Genomic DNA, 26,199 nt, shown 5'->3' on the forward strand with positions numbered 1-26,199 from the left:
CGACCTCATCTCGTCTCCCCTATCCAAGAACATCTCTCCAAAAAGTGTTCCCCTTGTTAGCAAACATGCTCTGATACTGTCTGTCCCCAAAGAAAACAAAACGCAACCAAAAATAGAAAAACTGGACTTCCCTGGTGGCGCAGTGGTTAAGAATACACCTGCCAACGCAGGGGACACGGGTTCGAGCTCTGGTCTGGGAAGATCCCACGTGCCGCGGAGCGACTAAGCCTGTGCGCCACAACTACTGAGCCTGCGCTCTAGAGCCCGCGAGCCACAACTACTGAAGCCCACGTGCCTAGAGCCCGTGCTCTGCAAGAAGAGAAGCCACCACAATGAGAAGCCTGTGCACCACAACAAAGAATAGCCCCCGCTCGCTGCAACTAGAGAAAGCCTGTGCGCAGCAACGAAGACCCAACGCAGCCAAAAATTAAAATAAAAAAAAAACCAAAAAACAAAACTCCCTTGACCCCAATCCCTCCTCAACCATTACCTCAATTCTCTGTTTCCCTTGACAGCGAAACTCTTGAGATCTTCATTCTCACTCTCCTCACTTCCTTTTTTCATCCTCTCTTGAATCCAGTCCCATCCAACTTTTGTTTCCACCTTTCTGTTGAAACTGCTCTTGTCAAGGTTAACGATGACATCCTGGTTCCTAATTCTAGTAGTACTGAAGTCCCAGTGCCCGTCGTCCTCAGCCTGTTAGCAGCATCTGACACAGCTCGTCACCTCTCATTTGGAACCACACTCTCTATTGGCTTCTGGCCACTGCTCTCTCTTGGTTCTCCTCTCTCCTCTCCGGCTGTTCCCTCTCAGTATTTCCTCCTGAGTTTTCTTTGTTTCACTGAACTCTAAAGACTGGAGAGTCCTAGAGCTCAGTCCTCTCTACCTACATTCTCACTGGATGTAGTTTCATCTAATGTCGGGATTTTAAATGCTGCCTACCTGTCGTGATCCCCCCAATTCACATCTCCAGCCTAGATCTCTCCACTGAATTCCAGACACATAGACCTCATGGCACGTATCTCCATTTATATAGTGGATATGTCAACATTAACATTCCCCAAAACTGGGCTCCTGCTTCTTCCCCAGCAACCCAGCACACATATACCAAGTTTTTCTTCCTACTCACAGCAAATGGGGACTTCATTCTTTCCGTTCCTCACGCCAAAATCTTGGCGTCATCCTCGACTCTACTCTTTTCTCTCCCACACCACATCCAAACCATCAGCAAATGCCATTGGATCTATCTTCAAAATGTATCCAGAGTCTGACCCCTGACCACAGCTTCTACTGCCACTGATTCTGATCCAAGCCATGCTCCTGTCCAGCCTGCACTGTTACAAAAGCATCTTAACTAGTCTCCCTGCTTCTTCCCTTGCCTCCCCCCAACCCCCATCATCTATTCTTGACACAGCCAGCCAAAAGATGCCATTAAAATGTAAATCAGATTATGTCACTCTTCAGCCCAAAGTCTCGCTCAGAGCAAAATCTAAAATCCTTACAAAGGCCTGCAAGGGATCTGGCCCTGGAAGTTTATCTGGTGTCATCCCCTTCCCCCTTCTCTCGCTTCTCACCTGCTAGGCTGGCCTCCTTGTAGTTCCCTGAACCCGTCAAGCACATGCTTACCTTACACTTGCTGTGACTCTGCCAGGGGTACCCCTCCTGCAGAAATCTCTGAATCTAGCTCCTTCACGTTTCTGCTCAGATGTTTCCTGATCAGAAAGACTTTCCCTGACATCCCTAAATAAAATAGGAACAATTTCTTACTCTCACTTCCACCCCAACACTTTCTCTTCCATTTAACTGACCCTAATTTATGCCTAACATATTCTATAGGTATCTGCTTATCATGTCTCCCCACTAGAATGTATGCAGCATGAGGGCAGGCAGTTTGGGCCCATACCAGGTACCCAATAAAAATTTTGAATTTATTAATGGAAAGGCAAGTTCCCACAGAAAACAACAAATTAGCAACTAACTTTTTGTTGTTGTTGTTTTTTGTTTTTGCGGCATGCGGGCCTCTCACTGTTGTGGCCTCTCCCGTTGCGGAGCACAGGCTCCGGACGCGCAGGCTCAGCGGCCATGGCTCACGGGCCCAGCCGCTCCGCGGCATGTGGGATCTTCCCAGACCGGGGCACAAACCCGACATGTCTCCTGCATCGGCGGGCGGACTCTCAACCACTGCGCCACCAGGGAAGCCCTAGCAACTAACTTATACTTTGGACTCTTGTGAGTTAGATTAAATCAGTCCCACAGAGCTCTGTCAACTGTATTTTCAGTCTGAGCTTCTGGATCTGCATGGCCAAGAAACAGACTCTGGACTACATTATCTCTCTGTAGGTGTTGTCATACTCAGAGACCTGGCCAGCAGGCTTTCCTCAAAAGAGCTCCATTTCGAAAAGGGAACCCTTGTACCCTGTTGATGGGAATGTAAATTGGTGCAGCCAGTATCGAAAATATTATGGAGGCTTCTCAAAAAACTAAAAATAGAACAACCATATGACCCTGCAATTCCACTCCTGGGTATATATCCATTAAAAAAAAAGAAAACACTAATTCGAAAAGATACACACACCCCAATGTTCACAGCAGCACTATTTACAATTGCCAAGATATGGATGCAACCTGAATGTCTATCCACAGATGAATGGATGAAAAAGATGTGGCATATATATATATATATACACATATATATATCTCACACATTCGGTTAGCCAAAAAGTTCATTCATGGTTTTCCATGAGATATTACGGAGAAACCCAAACGAACTTTTTGGCCAACCCAATATATATACACAAAGGAATACTACTCATAAAAAAGAAAGAAATTTTGCCATTTGCAACAACATGGATGGACTTAGAAGGTATTATGCTAACTGAAATAAGTCAGACAGAGAAAGACAAATACTGTATGATATCACGTATACAGGGAATCTAAGAAATAAAACAAACTACTGAATATAACAAAACAGAAATAGACTCAGATATAGAGAACAAACTAGTGATTACCAGTGGGAAGAGGGATGGGGGAGGGGCAAGATAGGGGTAGGGGAGTAAGAGGTACAAACTATTAGGTATAAAATAAGCTACAAGGGGCTTCCCTAGTGGCACAGTGGTTAAGAATCTGCCTGCCAACAGGGGACGTGGGTTCAAGCTCTGGTCTGGGACGATCCCACATGCCACAGAGCAACTAAGCCCGTGTGCCACTACTGAGCCTGCGCTCTAGAGCCCGCAAGCCACAACTACTGAACCCGCAAGCCACAACTACTGAAGCCCGCGTGCCTAGAGCCCGTGCTCCTCAGCGAGAAGCTGCCTCAATGAGAAGCCTGCGCACTGCAACGAAGGGTAGGCCCCGCTCGCCGCAAATAGAGAAAGCCCACGTGCAGCAACGAAGACCCAAAACAGCCAAAAATAAGTAAATAAAACAAATTAATTTAAAAAAACAGCTACAAGGATATATTGTACAAGGGAATATGGCCAATATTTTATAATAACTATAAACGGAGTATAACCTTTAAAAATTGTGAATCACTATGTTGTACCCTGGAAACATATGTAATATTGTACATCAATTAAAAAAACAGGGCTTCCCTGGTAGCATAGTGGTTGCGAGTCTGCCTGCCGATGCAGGGAACGCGGGTTCGTGCCCCGGTCCAGGGAGGATCCCACATGCCGCGGAGCCCGTGAGCCGTGGCCGCTGGGCCTGCGCGTCCGTAGCCTGTGCTCCGCAACGGGAGAGACCACAACAGTGAAGGGCCCCCGTACCGGGAAAAAAAAAGAAAAATTACAAAAAAAAAAGCACCATCTCCTCTCAGATTCTCCAAGTCCCAGCTCCTTTAGTATTTAAAGGAACTGCTGTCAGGGACTTGCCCGGTGGTCCAGTGTTGAAGAATCCACCTTCCAATGCAGGGGACGCAGGTTCAATCCCTGGTCAGGGAACTAAGATGCCACGGGGCAACTAAGCCTGGGTGCCTCAACCCGAGAGCCCACGTCCACAAGTAGAGAGAAGCCCATGTGCCGCAACGAACGATGCCGCATGCCTCAATGAAGATCCTGCCTGCCGCAACTAAGACCCGACGCAACCAAAAAAACCAAAAACACTGCTGGCAAATTCTTCTGGCAAGCAGATAATCCCTCCCTGATTGATCAAGCTCACAACCAACTAATTTTTGTACATTGTTTTCCCCAAAGCTGGCCACACACGTATGCCCCCACAAAGAAACCTACCTGGCGTAGTTCACCCCCTCCTTTCCTGCCACGAGATAATACACTCCTTCAAAAGCACCTGGGGCTTCCCTGGTGGCGCAGTGGTTGAGAGTCCGCCTGCCGATGCAGGGGACGCGGGCTCGTGCCCCGGTCCGCGAGGATCCCGCATGCCGCGGAGCGGCTGGGCCCGTGAGCCGTGGCCGCTGAGCCTGCGCGTCCGGAGCCTGGGCTCCGCAACGGGAGAGGCCGCAGCGGTGAGAGGCCCGCGTACCGCAAAAAAAAAAAAAAAACAAAACCACCTGATCGGCCAGATGAGGATCATTTTGGTGATTGCTTCCCCTCACAGTGTAATCACCTGTACCTTGACAAGTACACCGAGTATTATATCAGGATCCTTTACTTTGATCGGCATCGATGTGACTTCCTTCTTTCACATAAGCCAAAACTTTTTCTCATCCCGACAATGATGCTCTTTTGTTAAAAATAGAAAAGTTCAGCATCCTGTGAAAATGGCAAGAATGTCCACGAGGAACTGTCTGGGTTGGAGCGTTGCCAGCGTGGCATTTAATACCTGCCTGCACTATCAAGAGACCTGAAGTGACCTCCCAGGGTGATTTTTTTTCTCTTCTATGAAAGACCACACTAGAGATTTTGGAACAATCCGTCAGATCATGAGATTGGCAAAAGGATGCAGAAGGACTCAACTGGGAATGAGACAGGGCCGCAGCCTGACCCCTGCTGCACCCCTCCACTGAAAGGGATTAAATTGAACTAATTGGATTAGAAGCTAAGGCACGAGGTCTGGGATGCTGGGAGGGGTGGGGAAGGCTTTCAGTACCCTGCCAGTGGTAAAGCATAGGCGTAGCTGGTTTAGAGCAAGCCACCTGAAAATAAGGCAAATTCCAAACTCACGGGTGAAATCTTTGCCAGAGGAATCATTAACTCTCCTCTTTGTAAAAAGAAAGAAAAATCTCCTTAGGCAAGAAACTCAGAGCTAGCTGGGGGCATTTAGTTTTGAGAGCAGTATGAAGGGGGTAATCAATACATGAAGTCAAAATAGAAGCTTCAGAAAAGAAAAAAATACAATTAAAAAAAAAAAGAAACTTCATCCAGTCTGGAATAGGGCCAAATGCTATGAAAATGGCCTGGGGTCACCCACCGGTAGGAGTGAAGGGAATTGAAAGTCATAGATACTCCTGATAGTTAAGTGATTTGAGTTTTTACTTGTGCTTGAGTTAGGTATTTCAACATTTTTTAACAGATGTAGAACCAGTTGTAGGTAAAAGTGCTTCATAAACTGCAAAACCAAACCAAAAAAAAAAAAAAAACCACCAAAAACAGAACTGTTGTGTTTGTTATCTAGCTGCTATTATCCAAATTCATAGTTTATGTATTAAAAAGCTCAGGTGAGTTCCTGTGTTACCAACATCTCAGTTTGTGCCCATGTCCAGTGGGTCATCACAGCTACTATGCCTGGGGGCCTCTGCTCACCTTGTGAGACCATCAAGATTCAGGTGTCCAGGAGAAATTAACACTCAGAACTTAGCTCCAAAGTAGAGCCTGTCAAACTGTACTGTGCCTTCAAATCACCTGGACAGTCTTGTTAAAATGCAGATTCTGATTCCTTGGGTCTGGGGTGCGGCTCGAGAGTCTGCATTCTAACAAGCTCCCAGGTGATCCCAGTGCTCCTGGTCTGCAGACCACACTTTCAGGAGCAGGGCTTTGGGCTATGCAGTCTGCAGCTTTGGTTCTCTTTTCAAGGATAGAATTTCCAAGTAGGTGGATTCAGAGGTAACTGGTTAGGTCAACTGTCTGGGGCAGTGGTTCTCAAAGTGCAGTTAGTCCAGGGACCGGCAGCATAGCCATCACCTGGGAGTTTGTTAGAGAGAGGCTAATTCTTGGGCCCCATCCCCAGAGTTTCTAAACCAGAACCTCTTCGGGGGACAGGGCAGTCGGTAATCTGTGTTTTGATAAGCCCTCCATGTGATTCTGATGCTCATTAGCATTTGAGAACCACTGCTCCAGCACATTAAAATCACCTGAAGAGTTAAAAACCAAATCAAGACCTGAGTCCCATCCCAGAGAATCTGACATCCGTGGAGATTCTACTGTGTAGTCAGTGTTGGGAATGGCTGGGCTGGAACAGAACGCTGAGCCTGCTCCTAGAGGAGAATTCACGTAAAGCATCTCAGTGAACCACAGCAGGCTCGCTGCAGGTCTGGACATCTATCTGAACAGGGTGCACTCTGGGTCAGAGTATGGATGATGCAGCATTAAGTCCTCACTTCCCTGGCTATCCCGTCTCTCCTTTTGCTCACCATGTGCTCTGGCTAGAGCAGCCTCCTGCTATGCTGCCACCAGTCTACAGTTTCACCCATCCTTAAAGACCCATGTCAGACCCAGGTCTTCAGAAATCCCTTCCTAAGCTCTCTTGCTGGATTACATTTATTCTTCTGTAGAGTTTCATGGCATGTTATTTGCAATTCTTATTTTCCTGTATTACCTTCATTTCTTGACTCTTCCTCTCCCCTGAATTGTAAACTCTTAGATACCAAGAACTGCATAAGATTCAACTTTGTATCTCTTCCTTCAATGTAAGTGCTGCACTGTGAACCTAGTAGGCATTCAGTAAATATCTTGTTGAATCTGGAGTTAAAACAGCTGGGGTTGAGACTTCCCTTTGCAACTAGTGACTGTGTGACTCAGTTTGTTAGCTCTCTCTTAGCCTTGCTTATCATCTGTAAAATTAGGATGTGGAACTAGATGATGTTTAAGGTCCCTTCCAAATCTCAGATTCTATGCTTCTGTGTAGTCTATTCTTATCCCTGGAAAAATAAGTCTACACATAAACCCTACTGATAGTGGGTGTAGTTGGCCACTGGGTTAGGGATGGACACAAATTCTTTGACCCTCCTCCCATAGACAGGCGGGGTGTATTTCCCCTCCACATTATTCTGGGCTGGGCTGCACTGTGACTTGCTTTGACCAATAATAGACTGCAGTGGACGTGACATTATGCCAGTTCTGGGCACAGTAAGTGGCTGTCCTGAGCAGGGTCAGGGTGAGGTGGAGGGAGGGAAAGGGTAAGGAAGAAATTGGGAGCGTTGGGACTCCAAAGAAAAGCCTTTAATAGGGTCTGACAACTGGGGCTTTAGGAGTCCCAGAACCCTTGGTGTTAAGAGATCTGAACTGTAATAGGGAAGAACAAACCTGACTCTATATTAGATCTGTTTCTTTTACTTTAACCTTTGTATTCTATTGCTTTTGCTACAAGTTAAGAATGTTGCCTATAGCCTGAAATATACCCGATAGTCCATTCTCAAGGCTCTGACCTTTAAAGGTGTAACACTTTTCCATTCACAGAGATAAAAAGTTGCAGAACAGAGAATAACGTTCTCTTCTTGGAGGTTTATAGGAACCTTGTGACCCGCGGACAGAACAAAGGGTTCTGGCACCAAGAAGTTTGCAGGACGGGACTTACCTGGTGGTGCAGTGGTTAAGAATCCGCCTGCCAATGCAGGGAACACCGGTTCGAGCCCTGATCCGGGAAGATCCCACATGCCGCGGAGCAACTAAGCCCGTGCGCCACAACTGCTGAGTTTGTGCTCTAAAGCCCATGAGCCACAACTACTGAGCCCACGTGGTACAACTACTGAAGCCCGCGTGCCTAGAGCCCATGCTCCGCAACAAGAGAAGCCACCGCAATGAGAAGCCCGCGCACCGCAACGAAGAGTAGCCCCCGCTCACTGCAAGTAGAGAGAGCCCGCGCAGCAACGAAGACCTGATGCAGCCCAAAATAAATAAATTAATTAAAAAAAAAAAGTTTGTAGGAGCCACCCACACCCCCTCCTCTTTTAGTGTAAAAGAAGCCTGAATTCTAACTCAAGAGAGTTTCTTGGGACCCTAGTCCTCCATCCTCCTGGTCTGCTGGCTTTCCAAATAAAGCTGCTATTCCTTGCCCCGATAACCTGTCCTCAATTTATTGGCCTGTCATGCGGGGAGCAGTATGAGCTCGGACTCGGTAACAGAGCTGTTACGTAGAGTCTGGCCACCTGGCTGGAGAGACTGTGCAGAGAGGGCTTGAGTCTACAGGAAGAGAGAGGGGCCCGTGGAGTCCACCCTTCCAGCCATCCCTGCCAAGGTGCCACATGTGTGAATAAAACTGGTTTGGACCCTCCAGATCAGCCCCACTAACTAGCTGAATATCACCAGGTGATCCCAGTTGACACCACCTGGAGCAGGGGAATCAGCAGCTGAGCCCCGCCCTCCTTCCTGAGCTACAAAATCACAACCTAACCAAATGGTTTGCTGTTGAAGTCACCAAGTTTAGGGTAGCTCCTTATGCAGCCATAGAGAGCCAGGACACTGTGTTGATGGCATTATGTGAATTCTTTGCAGTTTAACATGTAAATATTTGATAGTTGTTGGAGAAAACATATAGGAATACACACGTTCAGAATAGCGGGCTGTGGGGGCTTCCCTGGTGGCGCAGTGGTTGAGAGTCCGCCTGCCGATGCAGGGGACACGGGTTCGTGCCCCGGTCCGAGAAGATCCCACATGCCGCGGAGCGGCTGGGCCCGTGAGCCATGGCCACTGAGCCTGCGCGTCCGGAGCCTGTGCTCCGCAACGGGAGAGGCCCCAACAGGGAGAGGCCCGCGTACCGCAAAATAAAATAAAATAAAATAAATAGGGGGTTGTGGAAGTGGATGACATTTTGTGCTATTTCCACTGACTTTGATTTCTCGAGTCAATTATATGGCTTGTAGACACATTTCTAGAGCAAACTGCACACCCACTAAAACAAGGGCCTCCTTGAGAGAGACGCTCAAGGCCTGTGACGTAGCCCTCGGCGCAGTGTAGGGACTTGTCCGGCGGATGCAGCGCGCGCGAGTCAGGGAATTGTAATGAAGGCTTGATGAAGGTGGAGCCCTCAATCAAAGAGGGCTTTGTCTGCTCCTGAACACAGTATGGCCATTTCCTCAGGCGAAATGTTCAGTTTGGGAGAGATTTGCAATTTGAAAAGGGGGATTTTATTTCCTCCACTCCCCAGCTAATTTAAACTTCCGCCGATCCCAAGGGAGATTTTTAGTGCAGTATAATAAGGAAACTTTCAGCATCACAGCCTCTTTTTCTGAATGTTTCTTATGTAAATGCCGCATCAGAGCCATTTCCCTCTTCTTTACACTTTAATTCTGCTTTTAAAACCTGCAAAATAGAAACACAGAGAAAGACACCTTGAAAATACTTTGGGTTTCATCTCGTTTCCATTTTTACCTCAGGCTCCCCACATTTTTTTTTAATCCTGTTCTTCAAGTCAAGCATATTTTAAAATCATCTCCTGTTGAACTGGGAAAGCAGGGGAAAAAAATAAAAAGATGATTCCTGCACATTTAGGATGCCCAAATATACCATGAAATGCAGGGCACTCCATAATGATCTAATAATTCTCAGAATGCTGCAGTGAAGTCGGGTGGCCCTGAGCATGGGCATCAAGGGACATTCAAAGAGGCCCCGTCCGAGCCCCCGGTGCTCCCCTCCCCCATATCACAGTGGTTTCTGGAGGCAACGCGGGGGAGGGGGAAGAAAAACGCCAGGCTGAACAGGTCTCTTTCAGAAAGGTTTTCTTTTCTTCCTGGCTCCCTTCCACTTCCCCACCGCCTGCCTACGTGGAATTGGCCACGATTTAGCGTTTGTGGTCGGCTCACAGCACCCCATACGGCAACTATCATACAACACCTAACTGTAGTGATTTGCTCATGTCTATTCGCCTTCTTGGGAGCATAAACAGTGAGGGGAGGATAATATCTCATCTCCATATCCCTGCACACAGCAAAAATCATAAAGAATAAAAATACGCTTAAGGAATGAATGAATAGGTTTCGATTCCAACTCAGGCACTTCCTAGCAGCATGTCCTTGGGCAAGTTCTTTCACCTCTGAGAAGACCCCGGTTTCCTCTTTCTGTGAGATGCGGAGAGTAGCGACCACCTCGTGGGTAGCTGTGAGGGATCAAGGGGTAACATTTACGAAGCGTGCGGCAGAATGTGCCAGGCACGCAGTAGCTTCTCAGCTAAGGTCCAGCCACTCCTCTTCCCCCCCCCCCCGCCGTAAAGCCCAGCCCACGGATAGAAAGGGCCCGGCTTCTCTAGCGGCTGCGGGGGGCCGGGGGGCGGGACTGCAGGGCTTGCTGCGCCCACAGTACCGCTCTGCCTTCTTGGCTGTCACTTAAATCAGTTCCCGTAAGACATGGCTCTTTCACCTGAAGCTTAGATTCTATTTAAAAGGCAAATCCTGGGGAGGGACGAGAAGGGGACACTTCAGGCCTGAAACCTCACTGCGGGTGGGATAAGGAGAGAGAGGGGGATGGAGGAAACTGGGAATGTTGGGATTGCAAAGACAAGAATCAGGAGGGGCTGCCTGGTATACAGGAGAGATCATGGTTCCATTCCGAGCTTTTCCTGCTGCTGGAAGAGTGCAAATTTCTTAACCTCTTTGAATTGTCGTTTTCTGATCTGTAAAAGGGGGCTGTAAAAGCTAATATACGGGGTGACTCTGGGGGTTAAATGAGGCAGTATAACAAATGCTTGGTAGATGGTTAGTGCTCACGCACAGCGGGTGCTAGAGAGAAGAGCGCGAAGCGCGGGCGAGCTCCGCCACTTAGCAGTAGGTTAAGTAAGGCTCTCTTTGTGGCCCATGCAGGCCATGTTATTATTTCCTTTGCATGGCCTCAATTTCTCAGGCTCTGCTCTTTGCCTGGGGCCAGCTGTGACCACAGTGACAGCCACCTAAAATAATTATGAGAGAATGTACCTTCTCCATTCTCAAATCCCAAACCAGAGTCAAAAGCGAGAGTACAAGAATAATATTTCATACCAGCGGAGAGAGTGGGCCTCAACCTCAGCTCCAGGAAGGAAATGGTGAAAACATTCCACCATTCAACTGAAAGCTAGGAGAAAATACCAGTACGTGGGAGGCGATTCAGCGGGCGGCGGCGGGATGCGGCGCAGGGCCGCCCGGAGCTGGGGGCGCAGGTGGGAGCCGGCCCGCGCCCCACGCCACCCCTCCCCACCCCACCTCCCAGGGCGGCGTCAGTAAAACCTCCCGGGCCCTGTGCTTCCGCCCCTTTTCCTCCCCGGCTCCTTCCTTCTCCTCCCACCCCAACCCTGCCCGCGGCTCCCGCGGCCCCTCTCCAGACGCCCCTGCGGAGATGGCGGGTCCCACCGGCTGCAGCGCGGGCACATCGGAGCGCGGGGAGCGCCGGCCGCATTGCGGCCTTTGTCGCCCTCTCCCCGCCCTTCCCCTGGCTCCACCCTCTCTTCCTTTCTCTTTCCCAACTTTCTCCTTCCCCTTACTCTCCTCCCCCGTACAATTCCCCCCTTTTCTCCCCGCCTTTTTCTTTCTTCCCTTACCCCCCCCCGTGCAGCCTCCCTTCCCACTTCCACCCCCAGTTTAGAACGCCCCAGGAGAAAGCCGGTGTCCTGACAGCGATCCCAGCACCCCGCTGACCTTTTCTCGCTTTGCTATGAGAAGAAGTTGGAGAGACTTCTCTGCAGCATGCTTTGGCTGGCTTGTCCCAGTCGGCCCGCTGAGCTGTTGGAGACCCGGAGCCCGAGCCTCCTCCTGGGCATTGCACAGCACCCTCACTGTCCTGTGTGCCCACTAGGCTGGCCCCAGACCCAGTAAACTAGTCAGCCTCGATGGTCCCCATCCACCACCTCTGAGAGCTGCATGCGGGGGGACGGGGGCGGGGGGGTGCGACGTGTAACAAAGCAGAGACAGCTTCTCCTGTCCCTCCTGGCCTCTGGGGACAGAAATGCTGCCACGGGGCTCAGGTTCACCCCAGTTGGGGTGGGGGTGAAGGTGGGAGAACCGGGTGCACCCCTGGGGTGGGACTGGAAAGGGGCCTCTCAGTGCAAAGACTGGAGGGCCTTCTGGCGAGGCTGGACCCCAGAACAAAGCCTTATCCAAATTCAGTGCCACACTCTGGGAGCCTTTGACATTTCCTCCTCTGTGGGGATGGGTTTCTCTATAGGTCACATTGCTCCGGGAAAGAAACAAGAATCGTGATCGGAATTGTTGTGGAAAGTGTGTATTTAAAATCTTATTAAGGTTTATTTTTAGAGCCCGTGTCTGCTGCCCTTATCACCAGAGATGAATTCTAGAGGGGTCTCTCTGCTTTACTGACCTTTAAGAAAAGACTTCAAAGATGAGAGAAGAGCCCGGAAAGACAGGTCCTGTCCTGGGAGGGTAGGTTTTTGCGATGCTTGCAGCCCTCACCTGCCTTGACAGGCGGCCCTGGGCTGGGTCCACCAGGCATCCCAGATGCACCCAATAATTCCAGGACAGTGTGAATCCTTTCCAGGGGTGAAGGGCATTGACGCTCCCTTCCTCCAAGGCTTGACACCACAGAAGACCCTCCCTTACCCCCCATGCCCTGCGAACCCTGGGAAAAGGCCAGATTGACCTCTGGGATTGTCTTAATAGTAGCAAACAATTGTTGAGTGCTTTCTACGTGCCAGATACTGTCCTAAGTGCTTTCCATACAGTAACTCAACTCTCACCATCACCCTGTTACCATCCCCACTTTACAGATTAGAAAACAGCCACAGAGGGCTTAAGCACTTTGTCTGACGTCACAGAGCTTTCTGATTGTTTTCCCTCATCCTAAGAGAGTCCCCAGCTGCGGGCACCCTGCCTAAGCCCCACTGCCAAAGAGCATGGGGCGGGGGGTGGGGGGTGGGGTCGGTCACATCCCGAAGCCCCGGGCACAGGTGCTGAGGAGGAGGGAGCGCACGAAATCGCGCAGGAGAACTGCTGCAGAGGGAGTGACTTAGCATCCGCCCTCTGGCAGCCGGTGCCAAGAGCTGCCTCTCCCTGCCAGGCTGCAGAACCCATCTCCCACATCTGCCTCTTGAACTGGTACTTCTCTCCTGACATCCCATCAGCAGCTTCGCCTTTCCCTCTCCATCAAAGTCCAAATAGTCACAGGTTGTCACAGCCCTGACAGTCCCCAGTTCTCCCAGCATTGAGGGCGCCGTGGAGGCTTTGAGTACAATTCTCAGAGATCTAGAGAGGAGCCCCGAGGCATCTCGGAGGGTCCTGCTGCTCCCCACTGGAACCAATCAGAGGCAGAATGACTGGAGAGGGGAGGGCCCTCCCCCATGAGTTGTGCCCACCTGGGTTGGGGGAAGAGGCTCAGATCAGAAGGGGATGGAGCGTGGAATGCTGAGGTTCACAGACATGGTCCTGCCATGGCGCCGGGGACTCTTGGGCGCTGTCTTTTCTTTAGCTCAAAAGCTGCCTCCAAACCAAACGTTTGCCAGCTCCCTCTGATGGGGCCCAGGGGGCAGTCCACATGGGGGGGCCAGAGCAGCAGAGGAGAGCAGAAACCAGTGGGAGTAGAGGAAAGCTGGAGGGGCTGTTCCTACAGGAGCGGAAGCCAACAAAGAACTAAGCCACCTCAGTGCTTGCCTGCTCTGCGAAACAGGGCCCAGATGGTCTTGGAACATTGCTGGGGGCCTTGGAGCGGCACAGGAGGAATGCCAAGGTGGCTATAAGCCACTAGGAGTGTGCTGAGAGCCGCTAGGAGAGTCAGCCCCCTCGCACACACGTGGACGCACAGCTACATACCTCCAGCCTCTCTGTTCCACACACAGACTTTGACACACTTTATGCTCATGTTGGTACATACCCACATTTGACATAAGCCACACACACACACACACACGTGGGGGAAGATAAAGACACAAAGGGACAACCAGTGAAGCACACCCTTGTGAAATACACCTTTGTCTGTTTACACAGACAGGCCCAGCCCCAGAGGTACACCATGACAGACCCCAAGATGTGTCCACTGGGTGTTCCTGGGCAGGGTCCCCGTGGCCTACTGCTGGCCGTGCCCGGACAGCTGGTCCCAGAGCCCGGGCGTCCAGTACCCAGTTGTCCGTAGCTCATTTACTCAAACCAAGTCTGGTTCTAGGAAGCTTTGAGAATTCCAGGAATTGCTCTGGAGGTGCTGGGCTTCCCACAGGGATGTCAGGCACAGCAGCTGGGGTTACCTGAGAAGCTCTGGGAACATCTCAGGGAGAAAGGAGAGCTTCATCCACTTTGAATGGCCTAAGGCTTCCACAGGGCTCCTCTTCTCACGTGGGTGGTCGTCTGCGCTGATCGACTGTGTCCTCGGCTCCACAGTGTCCGCTGGCCCGGATGCCACCTGTCACGTACCTCCAGTTTGTTCTGTATGCAGATCCACACAGAAAAAGCACCAGACCTGGGGGCTGAATAGCACGAAGTTAAAAGCACAAATGATGGAGTCAGACGGCCCGGGTGTGAATCTGTGCTCTGCTGCTGACAAGCTGTGTGACCCTGTGCACGTTACTGAACCGCCTTATCCTCTCCAGGCCTCAGGTTTTCTCAGCTGTGAAATGAGAACAATAATAATACCTCCTAGGGTTACTGTAAGAATGAAATGGGTACATTTGAACAAAGTGCTGAGTGCTGTACACTGTGAGTGCTCTAAAGAGGTGGTGCATGGGTGAGAGGGCTGGAGGCCCAGGGGCAGGCGACAGGGAGAGGAGTGTGGGACCGGGAGAGGTAAATGGTCTGAAACTGACAACAGACCTATGTCTCTGTGCCGTCAACTTTGATACTCTGGAGAGAAAATAAATAAGAGCGTATTTCCTCACAGAGTACAGTGTGCTCAACCAGAAAGCCTCAGAAAACAGGAACACTGCCTCATTATTAGATAATAATAGCAAAGGTAATGCCTCCTCCTCAAAGGGACCCAGAGCCATTAGAGACTGCATAGTCAGAGACCGACCAGCGCGGGCCCTGCGCTGCGGGGCGGAGGCTGCCGGCTTACCAGCTCCGGCTGCTCCTGCAGTGGGGACAGCAGCACGTGGGCTAAGGGCATCCCGGGGACCCCACCACCACCATACTCAACCTGAGGGCTGCATCCTCAGAACTCCCACAGCGGGTTCGCTGCCACATGGCCAACCCACACGGAGAGGCAACTGAACTTGCAGGTCACCAGCAGCTTAGAGGCCTTGGAAGGGCTCCACAGAAGGAGGGGAGCTCTCTCAACCCACTGCACTGTCAGCAGGAGGAATGAGCTGACGGGGTGCAGACCTGCCTGCAGCCAATGGGCACTTCCTCCCCACCTCTCTTGCAGGCTAAGTTTGTGTCTGAGAAGGTCCCAGGAGCAGAGCAGCTAGAGGGATGCTCTACAAGGGAGGGCAGGAAGTGACTCCCCTTCTGTCCAGCGCAAGCCCTGGCTGGGTTGTGGACTCCACTTCCAGGGCGGAGAAACCCAGGTGGGCCCAACTCACGGGTGAGGGCCTCCCGTGTCTGTCCAGGCTGTGGATTGGACTACACGCAGAGAGGGTATGAAGAAGCAGAGACCCACGGAAGGATTCCATGAGGCCAAAGCAATTTCAGAGAGTTGCTGAGTTGATAGGGCCACTGAGGCAAAGAAAAGCTGTCCAGGATCAAGTGTGAGCCTGGTACCATGAAGGCTTGATACTTTCCTCCACTATTAAACGTGTTCGGTATTTTCTTTTTAGGAGAAAGTGGGAAGCACGTGGCTTTCGACTTGAGGAGTTCTTAATGCCCTTCTTTTGGCCAACCTGCCTCCCTGGGCTCTCAGATACCCACTCTTACGCTTGCAGCTGATCCTAAGCAACTTCAGCAAAGGATGGCTGGATCATCACCATTTCCTGAACACTCCGGCAATTGGCACCAGGGAGCCCCATAGTCACAACCCTTTTTGACTGGATTTCTGTGAGGCCTACGTCTCGTACAGGTGTCATAAGACAAGTAAGACCACTGTATTCCTGGTGACTCACGTAAAGGCAGGTACACAGTAGGTGCTCACAGTTTTTCAGTGCCTTCCCATCACTGAGAGCATAACAAGAGCAATGACCTCAGCAACAACGACGATCACCACCGTTCGCCAAGGGCTCATTATCGGCTGGCACAGTTCTGCATGCCTTGCATGTACGGTCTCATCTAATGCTCTCAGCAGCCCCATGGGACAGGTACTCTTCCCAACCACATGTTACAGATGAGGCACCAAAGGTTAAGTACTTTGCTTAAAGCCACGCAGGTCCTAAGTGACGGGGCCAGCATCTGAATCTGGTAGAGTCCAGCATCTAGCTGTGAGGCACAAACTTCAGCGCCCCGCTCCAGCTTCAGCCCGTGACACTCTCTACCTCACGTCCCGCTCACAACTTTTGCGCCCCTCTGTCTCTCTCTCTCTGTCTGTCTAGGCTGTTTTCTACCTCATCACCCTCCCCCCACTTTCTCCTGGCTAACAGCTTCCTCTCTTTCCAGGCTCATTTTACCTGCTGCCCCCTCTTGGAAGGCTCCCCCATCTGCACGCCCTCAGTCCCAAGGCTGAGCTGGGTGACCCTCATTGGTGCTTCCCTAGCAACGTGTGTATGACCCCACTGCATTTGCTGTGAAGGCTCATTTATTTTCTCCCACACGGGTCAAAAATGATGTCTTATCCGTCATGGGATCACCAGCGCCTGGCAGCGTGCTTGGTACTTGGTCATTGCTTGTTGAGTTGTGAGCATTACCTATAAAGGGCCAAAGAGTAAATATAGACTTTGCAGACCGCATGCAGACTCTATTGCTGCCTCTCCTCTTCCCAGTTCTTTAAAAATACGAAAACCATTCTTAGCTTGAGAGTCACCCAAAAAAGCAGGCCATGGGATAAATTCTGCCTGCGGTCCATAGCCTGCCAGCTCCTCTGTCATTAGGTAAGATATTTCTAAACAAAAAAATCACTAGTCAAACTAATTCAGTGATTTTCATGTGAGGGCCATATGGGTATTTCAAAATGGCAGGAGGAGGTTGGGTGGATGTGTTTGGTTGTCACAGTGACTGGGGAGGGGGGTTAGCAACACTTGGTACCCAGGCACCCGGGATGCTAAGCATCTGACAACGCTCAGGTGGTCCTGGGCAATGTGACAGCAACTCACCGAGGGACACGGGCTGGCCGGTTGATGCTTCTTTCTCACGGCTTCCGGTAACGTGAAATAATGTTGGGAATTCACTGAAAGAAAAGGCATTAGAGAATCAATTCCTTCGCAGATCCAATTGTTTAGGTAGTACAAACAGGAGAAATGAGACTGTATGCCTTGAGGCGAGGACACTCCTGGGTTTTTCATGGGATCCCAGGCACAACCTCAGGACCCACTGTAGCTTACTGTGTCTTCCGAGGACTGCCCTGAGCAGGGTTATCCCGGTAAGATCACCTGGGGAGTCTGAACGGACGCAGGTATTCCTTAAACTGTGTCATAATCTGTCCTGAGCAGGCCAGATCCATCTGTGAGGCCTGTCCCCTGTTGAATTTGGGGAGGCACGAAACTGCAAGTGGGCAAGATGAATTGAAAATGGACAACCAAGTGGCAGGAACCATGCAGTGCAGAGGCTTGGTTAGTGGTCAATCCGGGAAGCCCAGAGCAGCCTGTGGAATAGCCCACCTGACTCCCTCTTTCTCCCCCGCTTCATCCCATTATATACTTGGAGTTTAAGCACACGTTGCAAACTAAGTAATATAGGTAAAATCTCACATACTGTCATCATGAAAACGAATGAAATATTAGTCTAAACTATGACTCAGATGCTTGTAGGCACTGTAGAAAAATGCACCAATAAGTACAAAAGGGTTCAGTCATCTTTTAAAGAGCTTTAACCATAGTCCTCTAGACCATAGAGACAGAATTGGGCATAAGAGTCTAGGTTTGAGACTACTTCTAGCCCTTATTAGCCATGGGTGAGTTCTTTACTCTCTTGGAGTCTTCACTTCCCAATTTGTAAAGCCAAAGTGATTGATCCCTTCCCAGCCTTTTTCTGGGGGTGATTTTGGTAATGCAAAAGAGACGAGGCATGTTAAGGTCATTTATGAACTATAAAGCACCATAAAAAATAGAAAACCCCTCAGGACATCTTGTTTTTGCATAAATCAGAAGCTAGTTCTTTATAAAAATTCTTGGGGCTTTAGAATTACCTCTCTTTAAAACAAAGTAGTTTGCACAAGAAAACAGGTCATGTCGACCTTTCATCTGGGGGCCAGATACCAAGGCACCACGATTAGTTCCAATTTTATAGCATTATATGGAAGTTCCAAGATAGGACGTCATAAGGCGTTGGGGTGATTTACTCTGTCATTGATTTATTCATGCAGTTCATATCCATACCTTGGTTCTGCACTTGCTCAGCAGTGCAAGGTGCTCTTAAGATTGCTATCTTATCTTCCCCCACGTCACGGCAACCCCATGAGGTAGGTTTTATTATCTCTGTTTTACAGATAAGGAGACTGAGACTGACAGAGTTTAAGTAACTTGCCTACAGAAATTCAATGAGAAATGAACCATTTTCTTTAAAAACAATTTTTTTAATAAAATTAAATCTAGTTATTTTAGTCTTTGCTAGAAGACTTAAAACAAGTATTTCCTTCTTGTTAAATCACCAACACATGTACAGTCATTCTTCAGTAAAAACAAAATATGCAAGTGCAAAATAAATTGATGGAAAAAATGCAAATTCCAAATTTTCAGAAACCTTGGTTTTGTTTTGTTTTTATGTGCTGAAAGCAGACCCTGCGAATCATCTTTTAAAGAAAAATGGGAAAGGAAGTGAAATATGACTGGAAACTTCAGGAAGAATGAAAAAGACGTGGTTATGAGGACTTATGGCTGTTAATTCTCAGTTTCTCCAGAAGTCTTTCTTGTTGGTTGACCTCTCAGGTGTCTGGAAGGGATGGGAGCTATTTTCACCTCACATTTTCCCCTCTGTTTCTTCAATGAGCTGGAGACCTCCGGCCTGAAACAAATGTTTTCTTTCCCACCCCTTGTCATTCTACTCTTCTCTGGCTTCAGCGACTCCAGCATTTCCTGGCTTCTGTGGGCCAGAGAGGCCAGAATCCCAAAGGTAATCTGACTCACGGTCACAACCTGGCAGCGTGTTCCAGGGTCTGCCAATGAGTCGCTCGATTGTCTCGAGTCCTTGACTTCCACGTCCTTAACTCAATTTCTGACAAAGCTGAAGGACCAGCTCTGTCTGTGAGTTTGCAGGATGGAGGTAGAATACTCTTTTGATCTTCGTTTTTATTTTTATCACCCCCACCTTTACCTCTGCTGGCCCAGAAAACACACAACAATACCCCTTTCTCTAAAGGCGCTGGGAGCTGCCTCCAACCTTTAGAAGACCCTCAGTCTAGTGAGTCTCACGAGTCCATTCCCCAGACACGTGTGGACTGAGCAGGTCAAGTGTGCCAAGTGGCAGCAGGCTCAGTTGGGCACGGGAGTAGAGGTGCCCACAGGGCAGGAGCTACTGCCACTGCCAAGCAAAGTTCTGTCTAACTAGAAATGGCCTTCCCTAAGACCATCACTGTAGAAATCGTACCCATTTTCAAGGTCCACCTCACACTCTTGACCTTGACCACCTCAGCTGGAAGAGACCCCCACTGCCGTGCTGCTCTGCATCACGCAGAAGCATGTATCACCGACCACCATGCATCCCACTTATTTGCCAAAGTCTTGGCTTCCCTCCTAGACAGTCAATTCCTTGAAGGCTGGAATTAAATCTCATGCAGCCTTGGACCCAAAACAGTACCTAGCCTAGTGCCTTGCACACAGGAGGTGTTCAATAAGTTATTGAGTTTTAAAACTAACGGCTTTTGGGGCTTCCCTGGTGCAGCAGTGGTTGCGAGTCCGCCTGCTGATGCAGGGGACGCAGATTCGTGCCCCGGTCCGGGAGGATCCCACATGCCGCGGAGCGGCTGGGCCCGTGAGCCATGGCCGCTGAGCCTGCGCGTCCGGAGCCTGTGCTCCGCAACGGGAGGGGCCACAACAGTGAGAGGCCCGCGTACCACACACACACACACAAAAACTAACGGCTTTTTAAGATTTCTGCAGTATTCCTAGGTTTAATGGTCATAGAAGCATATGTGAGAAAATCTCTACACTCTTGGAAATTAAATAAAACACTTAAAAATAATCCATTAGTCAGAGAGGAAGTCTCAAGGAAAATTAGAAAATATTTTGAGCCAAATGAAAATGAAAATATAACATATCAAAATTTATGGGATGTACTTACAGCAGTGCTTAGAGGGAAACTTATGGGATTAAATGCTTATAGTAGAAAAGAAGAAAGATAACAAATCAATCATCCAAGCTTATACCTTAGGAAACTAGACCAAGAAGAGCAAAATCAATCCAAAGCAAGCCGAAAGAAGGAAATAACAAAATAAGAGCAGATATCAGGGCTTTCCTGGTGGCACAGTGGTTAAGAATCCGCCTGCCAATGCAGGGGACACGGGTTGGAGCCCTGGTCCGGGAAGATCCCACATGCCGTGGAGCAACTAAACCCGTGCGCCACAACTACTGAGCCTGTGCTCTAGAGCCTGTGAGCTGCAACTACTGAAGCCCGCATGCCACAACTACTGAGCCCACATGCCACAACTACTGAAGCCCGTGTGCCTAGAGCCTGTGCTCCGCAACAAGAGAAGCCACCGCAATGAGAAGCCTGCACACTGCAACAAAGAGTAGCCCCCCCTAGCTGCAACTAGAGAAAGCCCGCGCACAGCAACAAAGACCCAACACAGCCAAAAATAAATAAATAAAATAATTTTTTTAAAAAAGAGATGCTTCAAAAACAAACAAACAAAAAGAGCAGATATCAATAAAGATGAAAACAGAAAAACAATAGGGAAAAATCAGTGAAACCAAAAGATGGTTCTTGGAAAAGATCAATAAAATTGATAAACGTCTAGTTTAAAAAGGACAGAAGACACAAATTACCAACATCAGGAATAAAAGAGAGATATCACTATAGACCCTGTAGACATTAAAGAGATAATAAGGGAAGTACTATGAACAACTCTACACACACAAGTCTGACAATTTAGGTGACTTGGACCAATTTCTCAGAAACCACAAACTATCAGTTCAGTCATGATGAAATAGATAATCTGAATAGTCCTATAATGACTAAAGACATTGAACCAATAGTTTTAAAACCATTTGAGGGGACTTCCCGGGGGGCGCAGTGGTTAAGAATCCACCTGCCATGGATTTCTCTGGTGGCTCAGTGGTAAAGAATCCGCCTGCCAATGCAGGGGACATGGGTTTGAGCCCTGGTCCGGGGAGATCCCACATGCCTCAGAGCAACTAAGCCCCTGTGCCACAACTACTGAGCCTGCGCTCTAGAGCCCGTGAGCCACAACTACTGAGCCCACATGCCACAACTACTGAAGCCCGCGCGCCTAGAGCCCATGCTCCGCAGCAAGAGAAGCCACCGCAATGAGAAGCCTGCACACCACAACGAAGAGTAGCCCCTGCTCGCCGCAACTAGAGAAAGCCCACGCGCAGCAACGAAGACCCAATGCAGCCATAAATTAATTAATTAATTAATTAAAAAAAAAAGTTTGAAGAAGAAATCTTGAGACTTCCCTGGCAGTCCAGTGGTTAAGACTCCGTGTTTCCACTGCAGGGGGCGCGGGTTCGATCCCTGGTGGGGGAACAAGATCCTGCATGCTGCGCAGTGTGGCCAAAAAGAAAAAAGAAAACAGAAATCTCCAGGCCCAGATGGTCTCACTGGTAAATTATAACCAACATTTCAAGAAGAAATAAGGGCAAAGAGAAGAGGAAGAAACACTTCCCCGCTTATTTGATGGGGCCAAAATTAACACTGATACTGAAACCAGATGAAGACATTACAAGAAAATAAAACTTCAGATCCATATCTCTCATGAACAAAGATGTAAAATTCTCAACAAAATATTAGCAACTTGAATCCAGCGATGTAGTACAATAATAACACAGCACGACTAAATGTCCTTCAGTGAATGAATGAGGCAATGATATTCTTCTATATTCTCACTGTGGTGATGGTTACACAAATCTATAAATGTATCGCAAGTCATAGAAATGTACACACACACACACACACACACAAACCAATTTTACGGTATGTTAATTTCTACAGTAAAGTTTAAAAAATTGTGTGGTGTGTGTGTATGTTATCTTTGTGACAATGGTAACTAGCATTTGTATTATACTTTGTTTTGTTGAAGTAGAGTTGATTTACAATGCTGTGGCAATCTCTCCTGTACAGCAAAGTGACTCAGTTATACACATAGAGACGTTCTTTTTTTATATTCTTTTCCATTATGGTTTATCTTTTGATACAAAGTGTGCTTTCAAACACATTTCACAAAATCCCTTCAACTACAGTCGTATGAGGTATGTATTACTGGTCTCATTTTTGCAGACGGGGAATCTGAGTCTTAGGTGAAATGTCCTCCTGTGTGTTAATGAGGAGAGTCAAGCTACAGGCGCAGACCCTCAGTGGAAGGTCTTATAAGCCCAGATTCCCACTAGCACTCCCCTGGCTCTGTGCTTGTACCACCCGATGGTGATGGCAGTGAAATTCCTTGTCCCCTGGATAGAAAGCGAATCCAGGAGCAATCCTGCTCAAGGGCAGTGGCAGCTGGGACCTCACTGGAGAAGGGGTTGGGAGCTCACAGCGCAGGGAAGCTGTGGTCTAGCTCCCGGCCACGACAGGTAACTCCATCCCCCTGAGAGTGCACCTGCAACAGAGAAGCCTTCCACTCTTTAAATGCCTGCTCTCCATGCGGTTTCTTTTCATCTTATGATTTTCTTTCCTACAGTGAGGGTAAGGTATTCTACCATGTTCCAAGGAAGCAGCGGGAGGTGTGAGTGGAGGAGCGAGAATGAAGATTGCCACGGTATTCCATCCTACCAATATTTTCTCTAATTCCCTGCAACTTCATTAAACCCCTTCTCTTAGAGATCCTCCCTCTACTCCTCACCCCCACCCTCCTCAAAAAGCATGTGAGTTAAGGGCAGAGGAGAGAGCAGGACCTGGGGAGGCACACCCCCTGGGGTCCTGTTGATGGAGGTGGTCCGAGAGGAGTGGGTTATGTGCCAGAAACACACCAATGAGAAGCGTGCTAACGAGCGATTGTATTTTTTTTTTTTGTATATCTCTCCCCTTCTTTCAATTCAATTAGTATTTATCAAATATCAAGAGAGGTATTTGATACAAGTAATTGCATATATCCCTTCTTCATCAGAGAAGTAGATCTTACTGGCCAAAAGCCATTTTCAAAGGACTTAATTTTAAAATGGAATCACAGCTCAAGGCTCTGCAGGAAATTTTGCCAAAATGCTAGAACCCATCAGGAAACTCTGGACAAGCAAGGGGCCGGTTTATTTACCAGTGGTCACCCTATTGAAATCACATCTTGCTGGAGTGATACAGTACATCAGGCTTGATTCTGCCAGCATCCCGAGGCTGAGTCATTCCCCACCATTCCAACCTCACGGGAGTTAAGTCTGGCATGGGGACTGCAGGGATGAGAGCATTCTGGAAGGCACAGAAGATGTAAAACTGAGTCTGAGGCTATGTTGGAAGGGAGCAGTGGGCTAAGGGAGAAGTTTGCAGGGTCTTTGTAACCTGTGCTTTGTGAGCAGAGGGTACGGGCAAGCCATATTTCATATACCAGCACTAGCAAATCACAGCAAAGGGCAAGAGATGACTTCCCCTTGTTTTTTGGGAGCATGAGGCACGGGGACATGCTTTTTAGGGAAGCCAATTGTGTGGCACCCGTGCTTGAAGCAACAAATCCTAATGGCTGGAGGAGGCACAACCCTGGGAGGACATGTTTTAAGGACGAGTAAGAGAGAACCCAATTGCTTCTCAGGCAGCCTGAGGTTATCCTGGGAACCCAGGACTCTTTCTTCCTTAAGAATCAAGAATGGTAGATTTAGGGGATTGCCTGGCGCTCAGTGGTTAGGACTCTGCACTTTTACTGCTGAGGGCCTGGGTTCAATCTCTGACTGGGGAACTAAGTTGATCCCGCAAGGTGGGGTCGGAAAAAAAAAAAAAAAAAAAGGTAGATTTAGAAATAATATTTTAAAATATCCCTATATCCAGAAGCTTTCTTCTTTGGGGGGCAGATAGCCTGCCTTAGTGTTCTGCAAAGAAAGCCAGTACAAGGCCCTAGAATAATCCTGAATTAATTTCAAGATTATGGGGTACTTTAGTTTAAGAAGCAATTTCTCACATGCTGCCTTATTTGATTTTCCATTTCTGTGAGGCAGGTTTTATGATCCCCTTTTGAGGAAGCTAAGGGTCCGCGGGATTAAGGAACTTGCTCAAAACTCTCCAGAGTCACGTGGTGAGGCAGGGACGAAATCCTGGGTTTGTACAGCACCCTTGCCCTGCCCTATGTCGCCTCTCCTACCTGGAGTTAGGTTCTCTCAGCGAAAGCCATCTCTAGGGATTGCAAAGATGACAAATGCAAGATAAGAACATACTGTGAATTTAACAAATACAGCTCCACTGCTGGCTAGGCGTATTTGTTCAATGTTTTCCAAATCCCTGTCTTCTTTCCTCCCTTCCTTTCTTCCTGTCCTTCCTTCCTTCTTTCCTTCCTTTCACAAACACACACTGAGGGGCCACTACACAGAAGGGATGATGTTGGCATCCTGGAAGTTCCAAAGAGAAGTGAGACTCAGATTCTTCCTTCAGAGGGTTTACCAGGTAGTGTTTGATGACAACTAAGCACGTTACAAGTAGACTGTAATCAGGGCCGGTGACTCCAAGAGTTCCCCCACCGTACTTATTAGAATCGATCATTTTCTTGTCTGTTTGCTTGTGTGTGTTCTGTCACCCTCAACAGTAAGCTCCCTGGGAGCAGAAACTCACCTACCTCATTCGCCCCCAAATTCTCAGTGCCCAGAACAGAACTTGGGGCACAGTTGATCCTCAGTAAATACTTGCTGACTGAATGAATCCAGGAGAAATTGATCCTTCATGGGGGCCTCCTAGAAAGTTTCAAGGAAAACATAGCATTTGCACTGGGCCTTGATGAAGAGGTCGTTTTTATAGGCAGGTACAGGAGTTGTCTGTGTTCCAGACAGAACAGGAAGAGCGTGGGGACGATGAACAGTAGGCTGAGTGAGGGACGCGAAGTTTGGCTGAAGCAAAGGGGGCGTGCGAAGGGGGCATTAGGTTGGGCCTACATGGTGGGGGGCAGATGGTAGTTTGTTCATTTGGCCACAGGAAACCATTCAAGTGTCTGTAGTGGGGAGAGGCTGGCTAGAGCCGGAGATTAGTGTGGTGATCCAGTAGTGACACTTCCTATGGGTGGAGTGAAAGTGAAAGAGAGTGAAAGCAGAGGGGCTGTTGAGGGTGCGAGGGCAGTAGTGAGAGCTCCTGTGACAGGTAACAAGGGCCTGAACTGGGTAGAAGTCGTGAGACTATGCAGAAGAGGGGCACGTCACATAAGACAGCCTGTTCAGGTCTCAGCAACTGAAGGAATTATGGAGGCTGAAGGACAGCAAGTTTGCAAAGATGGTTTTGAGGTGCCCAGCTCCCGGGCCGGGAAGAGAAAAGGGGAAGTCAGAGGAGTTAGGCTGAGAAGAGGGGCAGAAGGGAGGGACGTGTCTGCTTGGGGCATCTGAAGATGGAGGGCCCACTGGGATGTCTAGTGAGAATGTCCAGTCAGCTGTCAGAATGTTAGAGATATGGGTATAGCCGACAAGCCCTCTAATCACTGAGCCAAAAATAGTCAACGGAACAGAGCTGGGGGAGCCTTTGACGGCAGCCGGCAGGATTACGGGCTGCAGAGCACTGGCCTTGGAAGGGACGTTGGAGCTCACTCCTCCTCTGTACAGGAGGGGAATCTGAGGTCTAGAGGGGTTGGGTGACTTGCCCAAGGTCACACAGCCAATCTGCCTACCGAATTCTTACAGGAGGTCAATGAACTTTAAGGTGATTGAAATGTTAAAATAGAACAGTCCCTAGCTTGCATCTCTCTAAGTGCAAAGCTGATTAGGGTACGTAGTAAGGAAATGATCTCTGTTGGTAAACGTAGCTGCCACCCAGATGAGAGCAAGCTCCTAAAGGAATCAGGTGCAGGATGGGTGGTGACTTGGATTTTATTTGTTTTTTGTTTT

At 48.9% G+C, this 26,199-nt stretch overlaps 1 protein-coding gene across 2 annotated transcripts in view; it reads right to left on the bottom strand.

Annotated features, from left to right (window-relative positions):
* Nucleotides 1-14,342: 14,342 nt before the first annotated feature.
* MAB21L3 (mab-21 like 3) overlaps nt 14,343-26,199 on the bottom strand; it is a 47,035-nt gene continuing 35,178 nt past the window's right edge. Inside the window, exons 7-8 of one of the 2 annotated variants that reach the window (XR_004485530.2) lie at nt 17,188-17,261; nt 14,343-14,481 (exon numbers count right to left, since the gene is read on the bottom strand). The gene's annotated coding sequence lies outside the window, so the exon portion shown is untranslated. Of the gene's footprint in view, nt 14,482-17,187; nt 17,262-18,584; nt 25,066-26,199 lie in introns of those variants that run through there. The other variant, XR_004485531.2, reaches the window with a different exon arrangement.

This window comes from Orcinus orca, chromosome 1 (assembly GCF_937001465.1).
Source record: "Orcinus orca chromosome 1, mOrcOrc1.1, whole genome shotgun sequence".
NCBI classification, from domain to species: Eukaryota; Metazoa; Chordata; class Mammalia; order Artiodactyla; family Delphinidae; genus Orcinus; species Orcinus orca.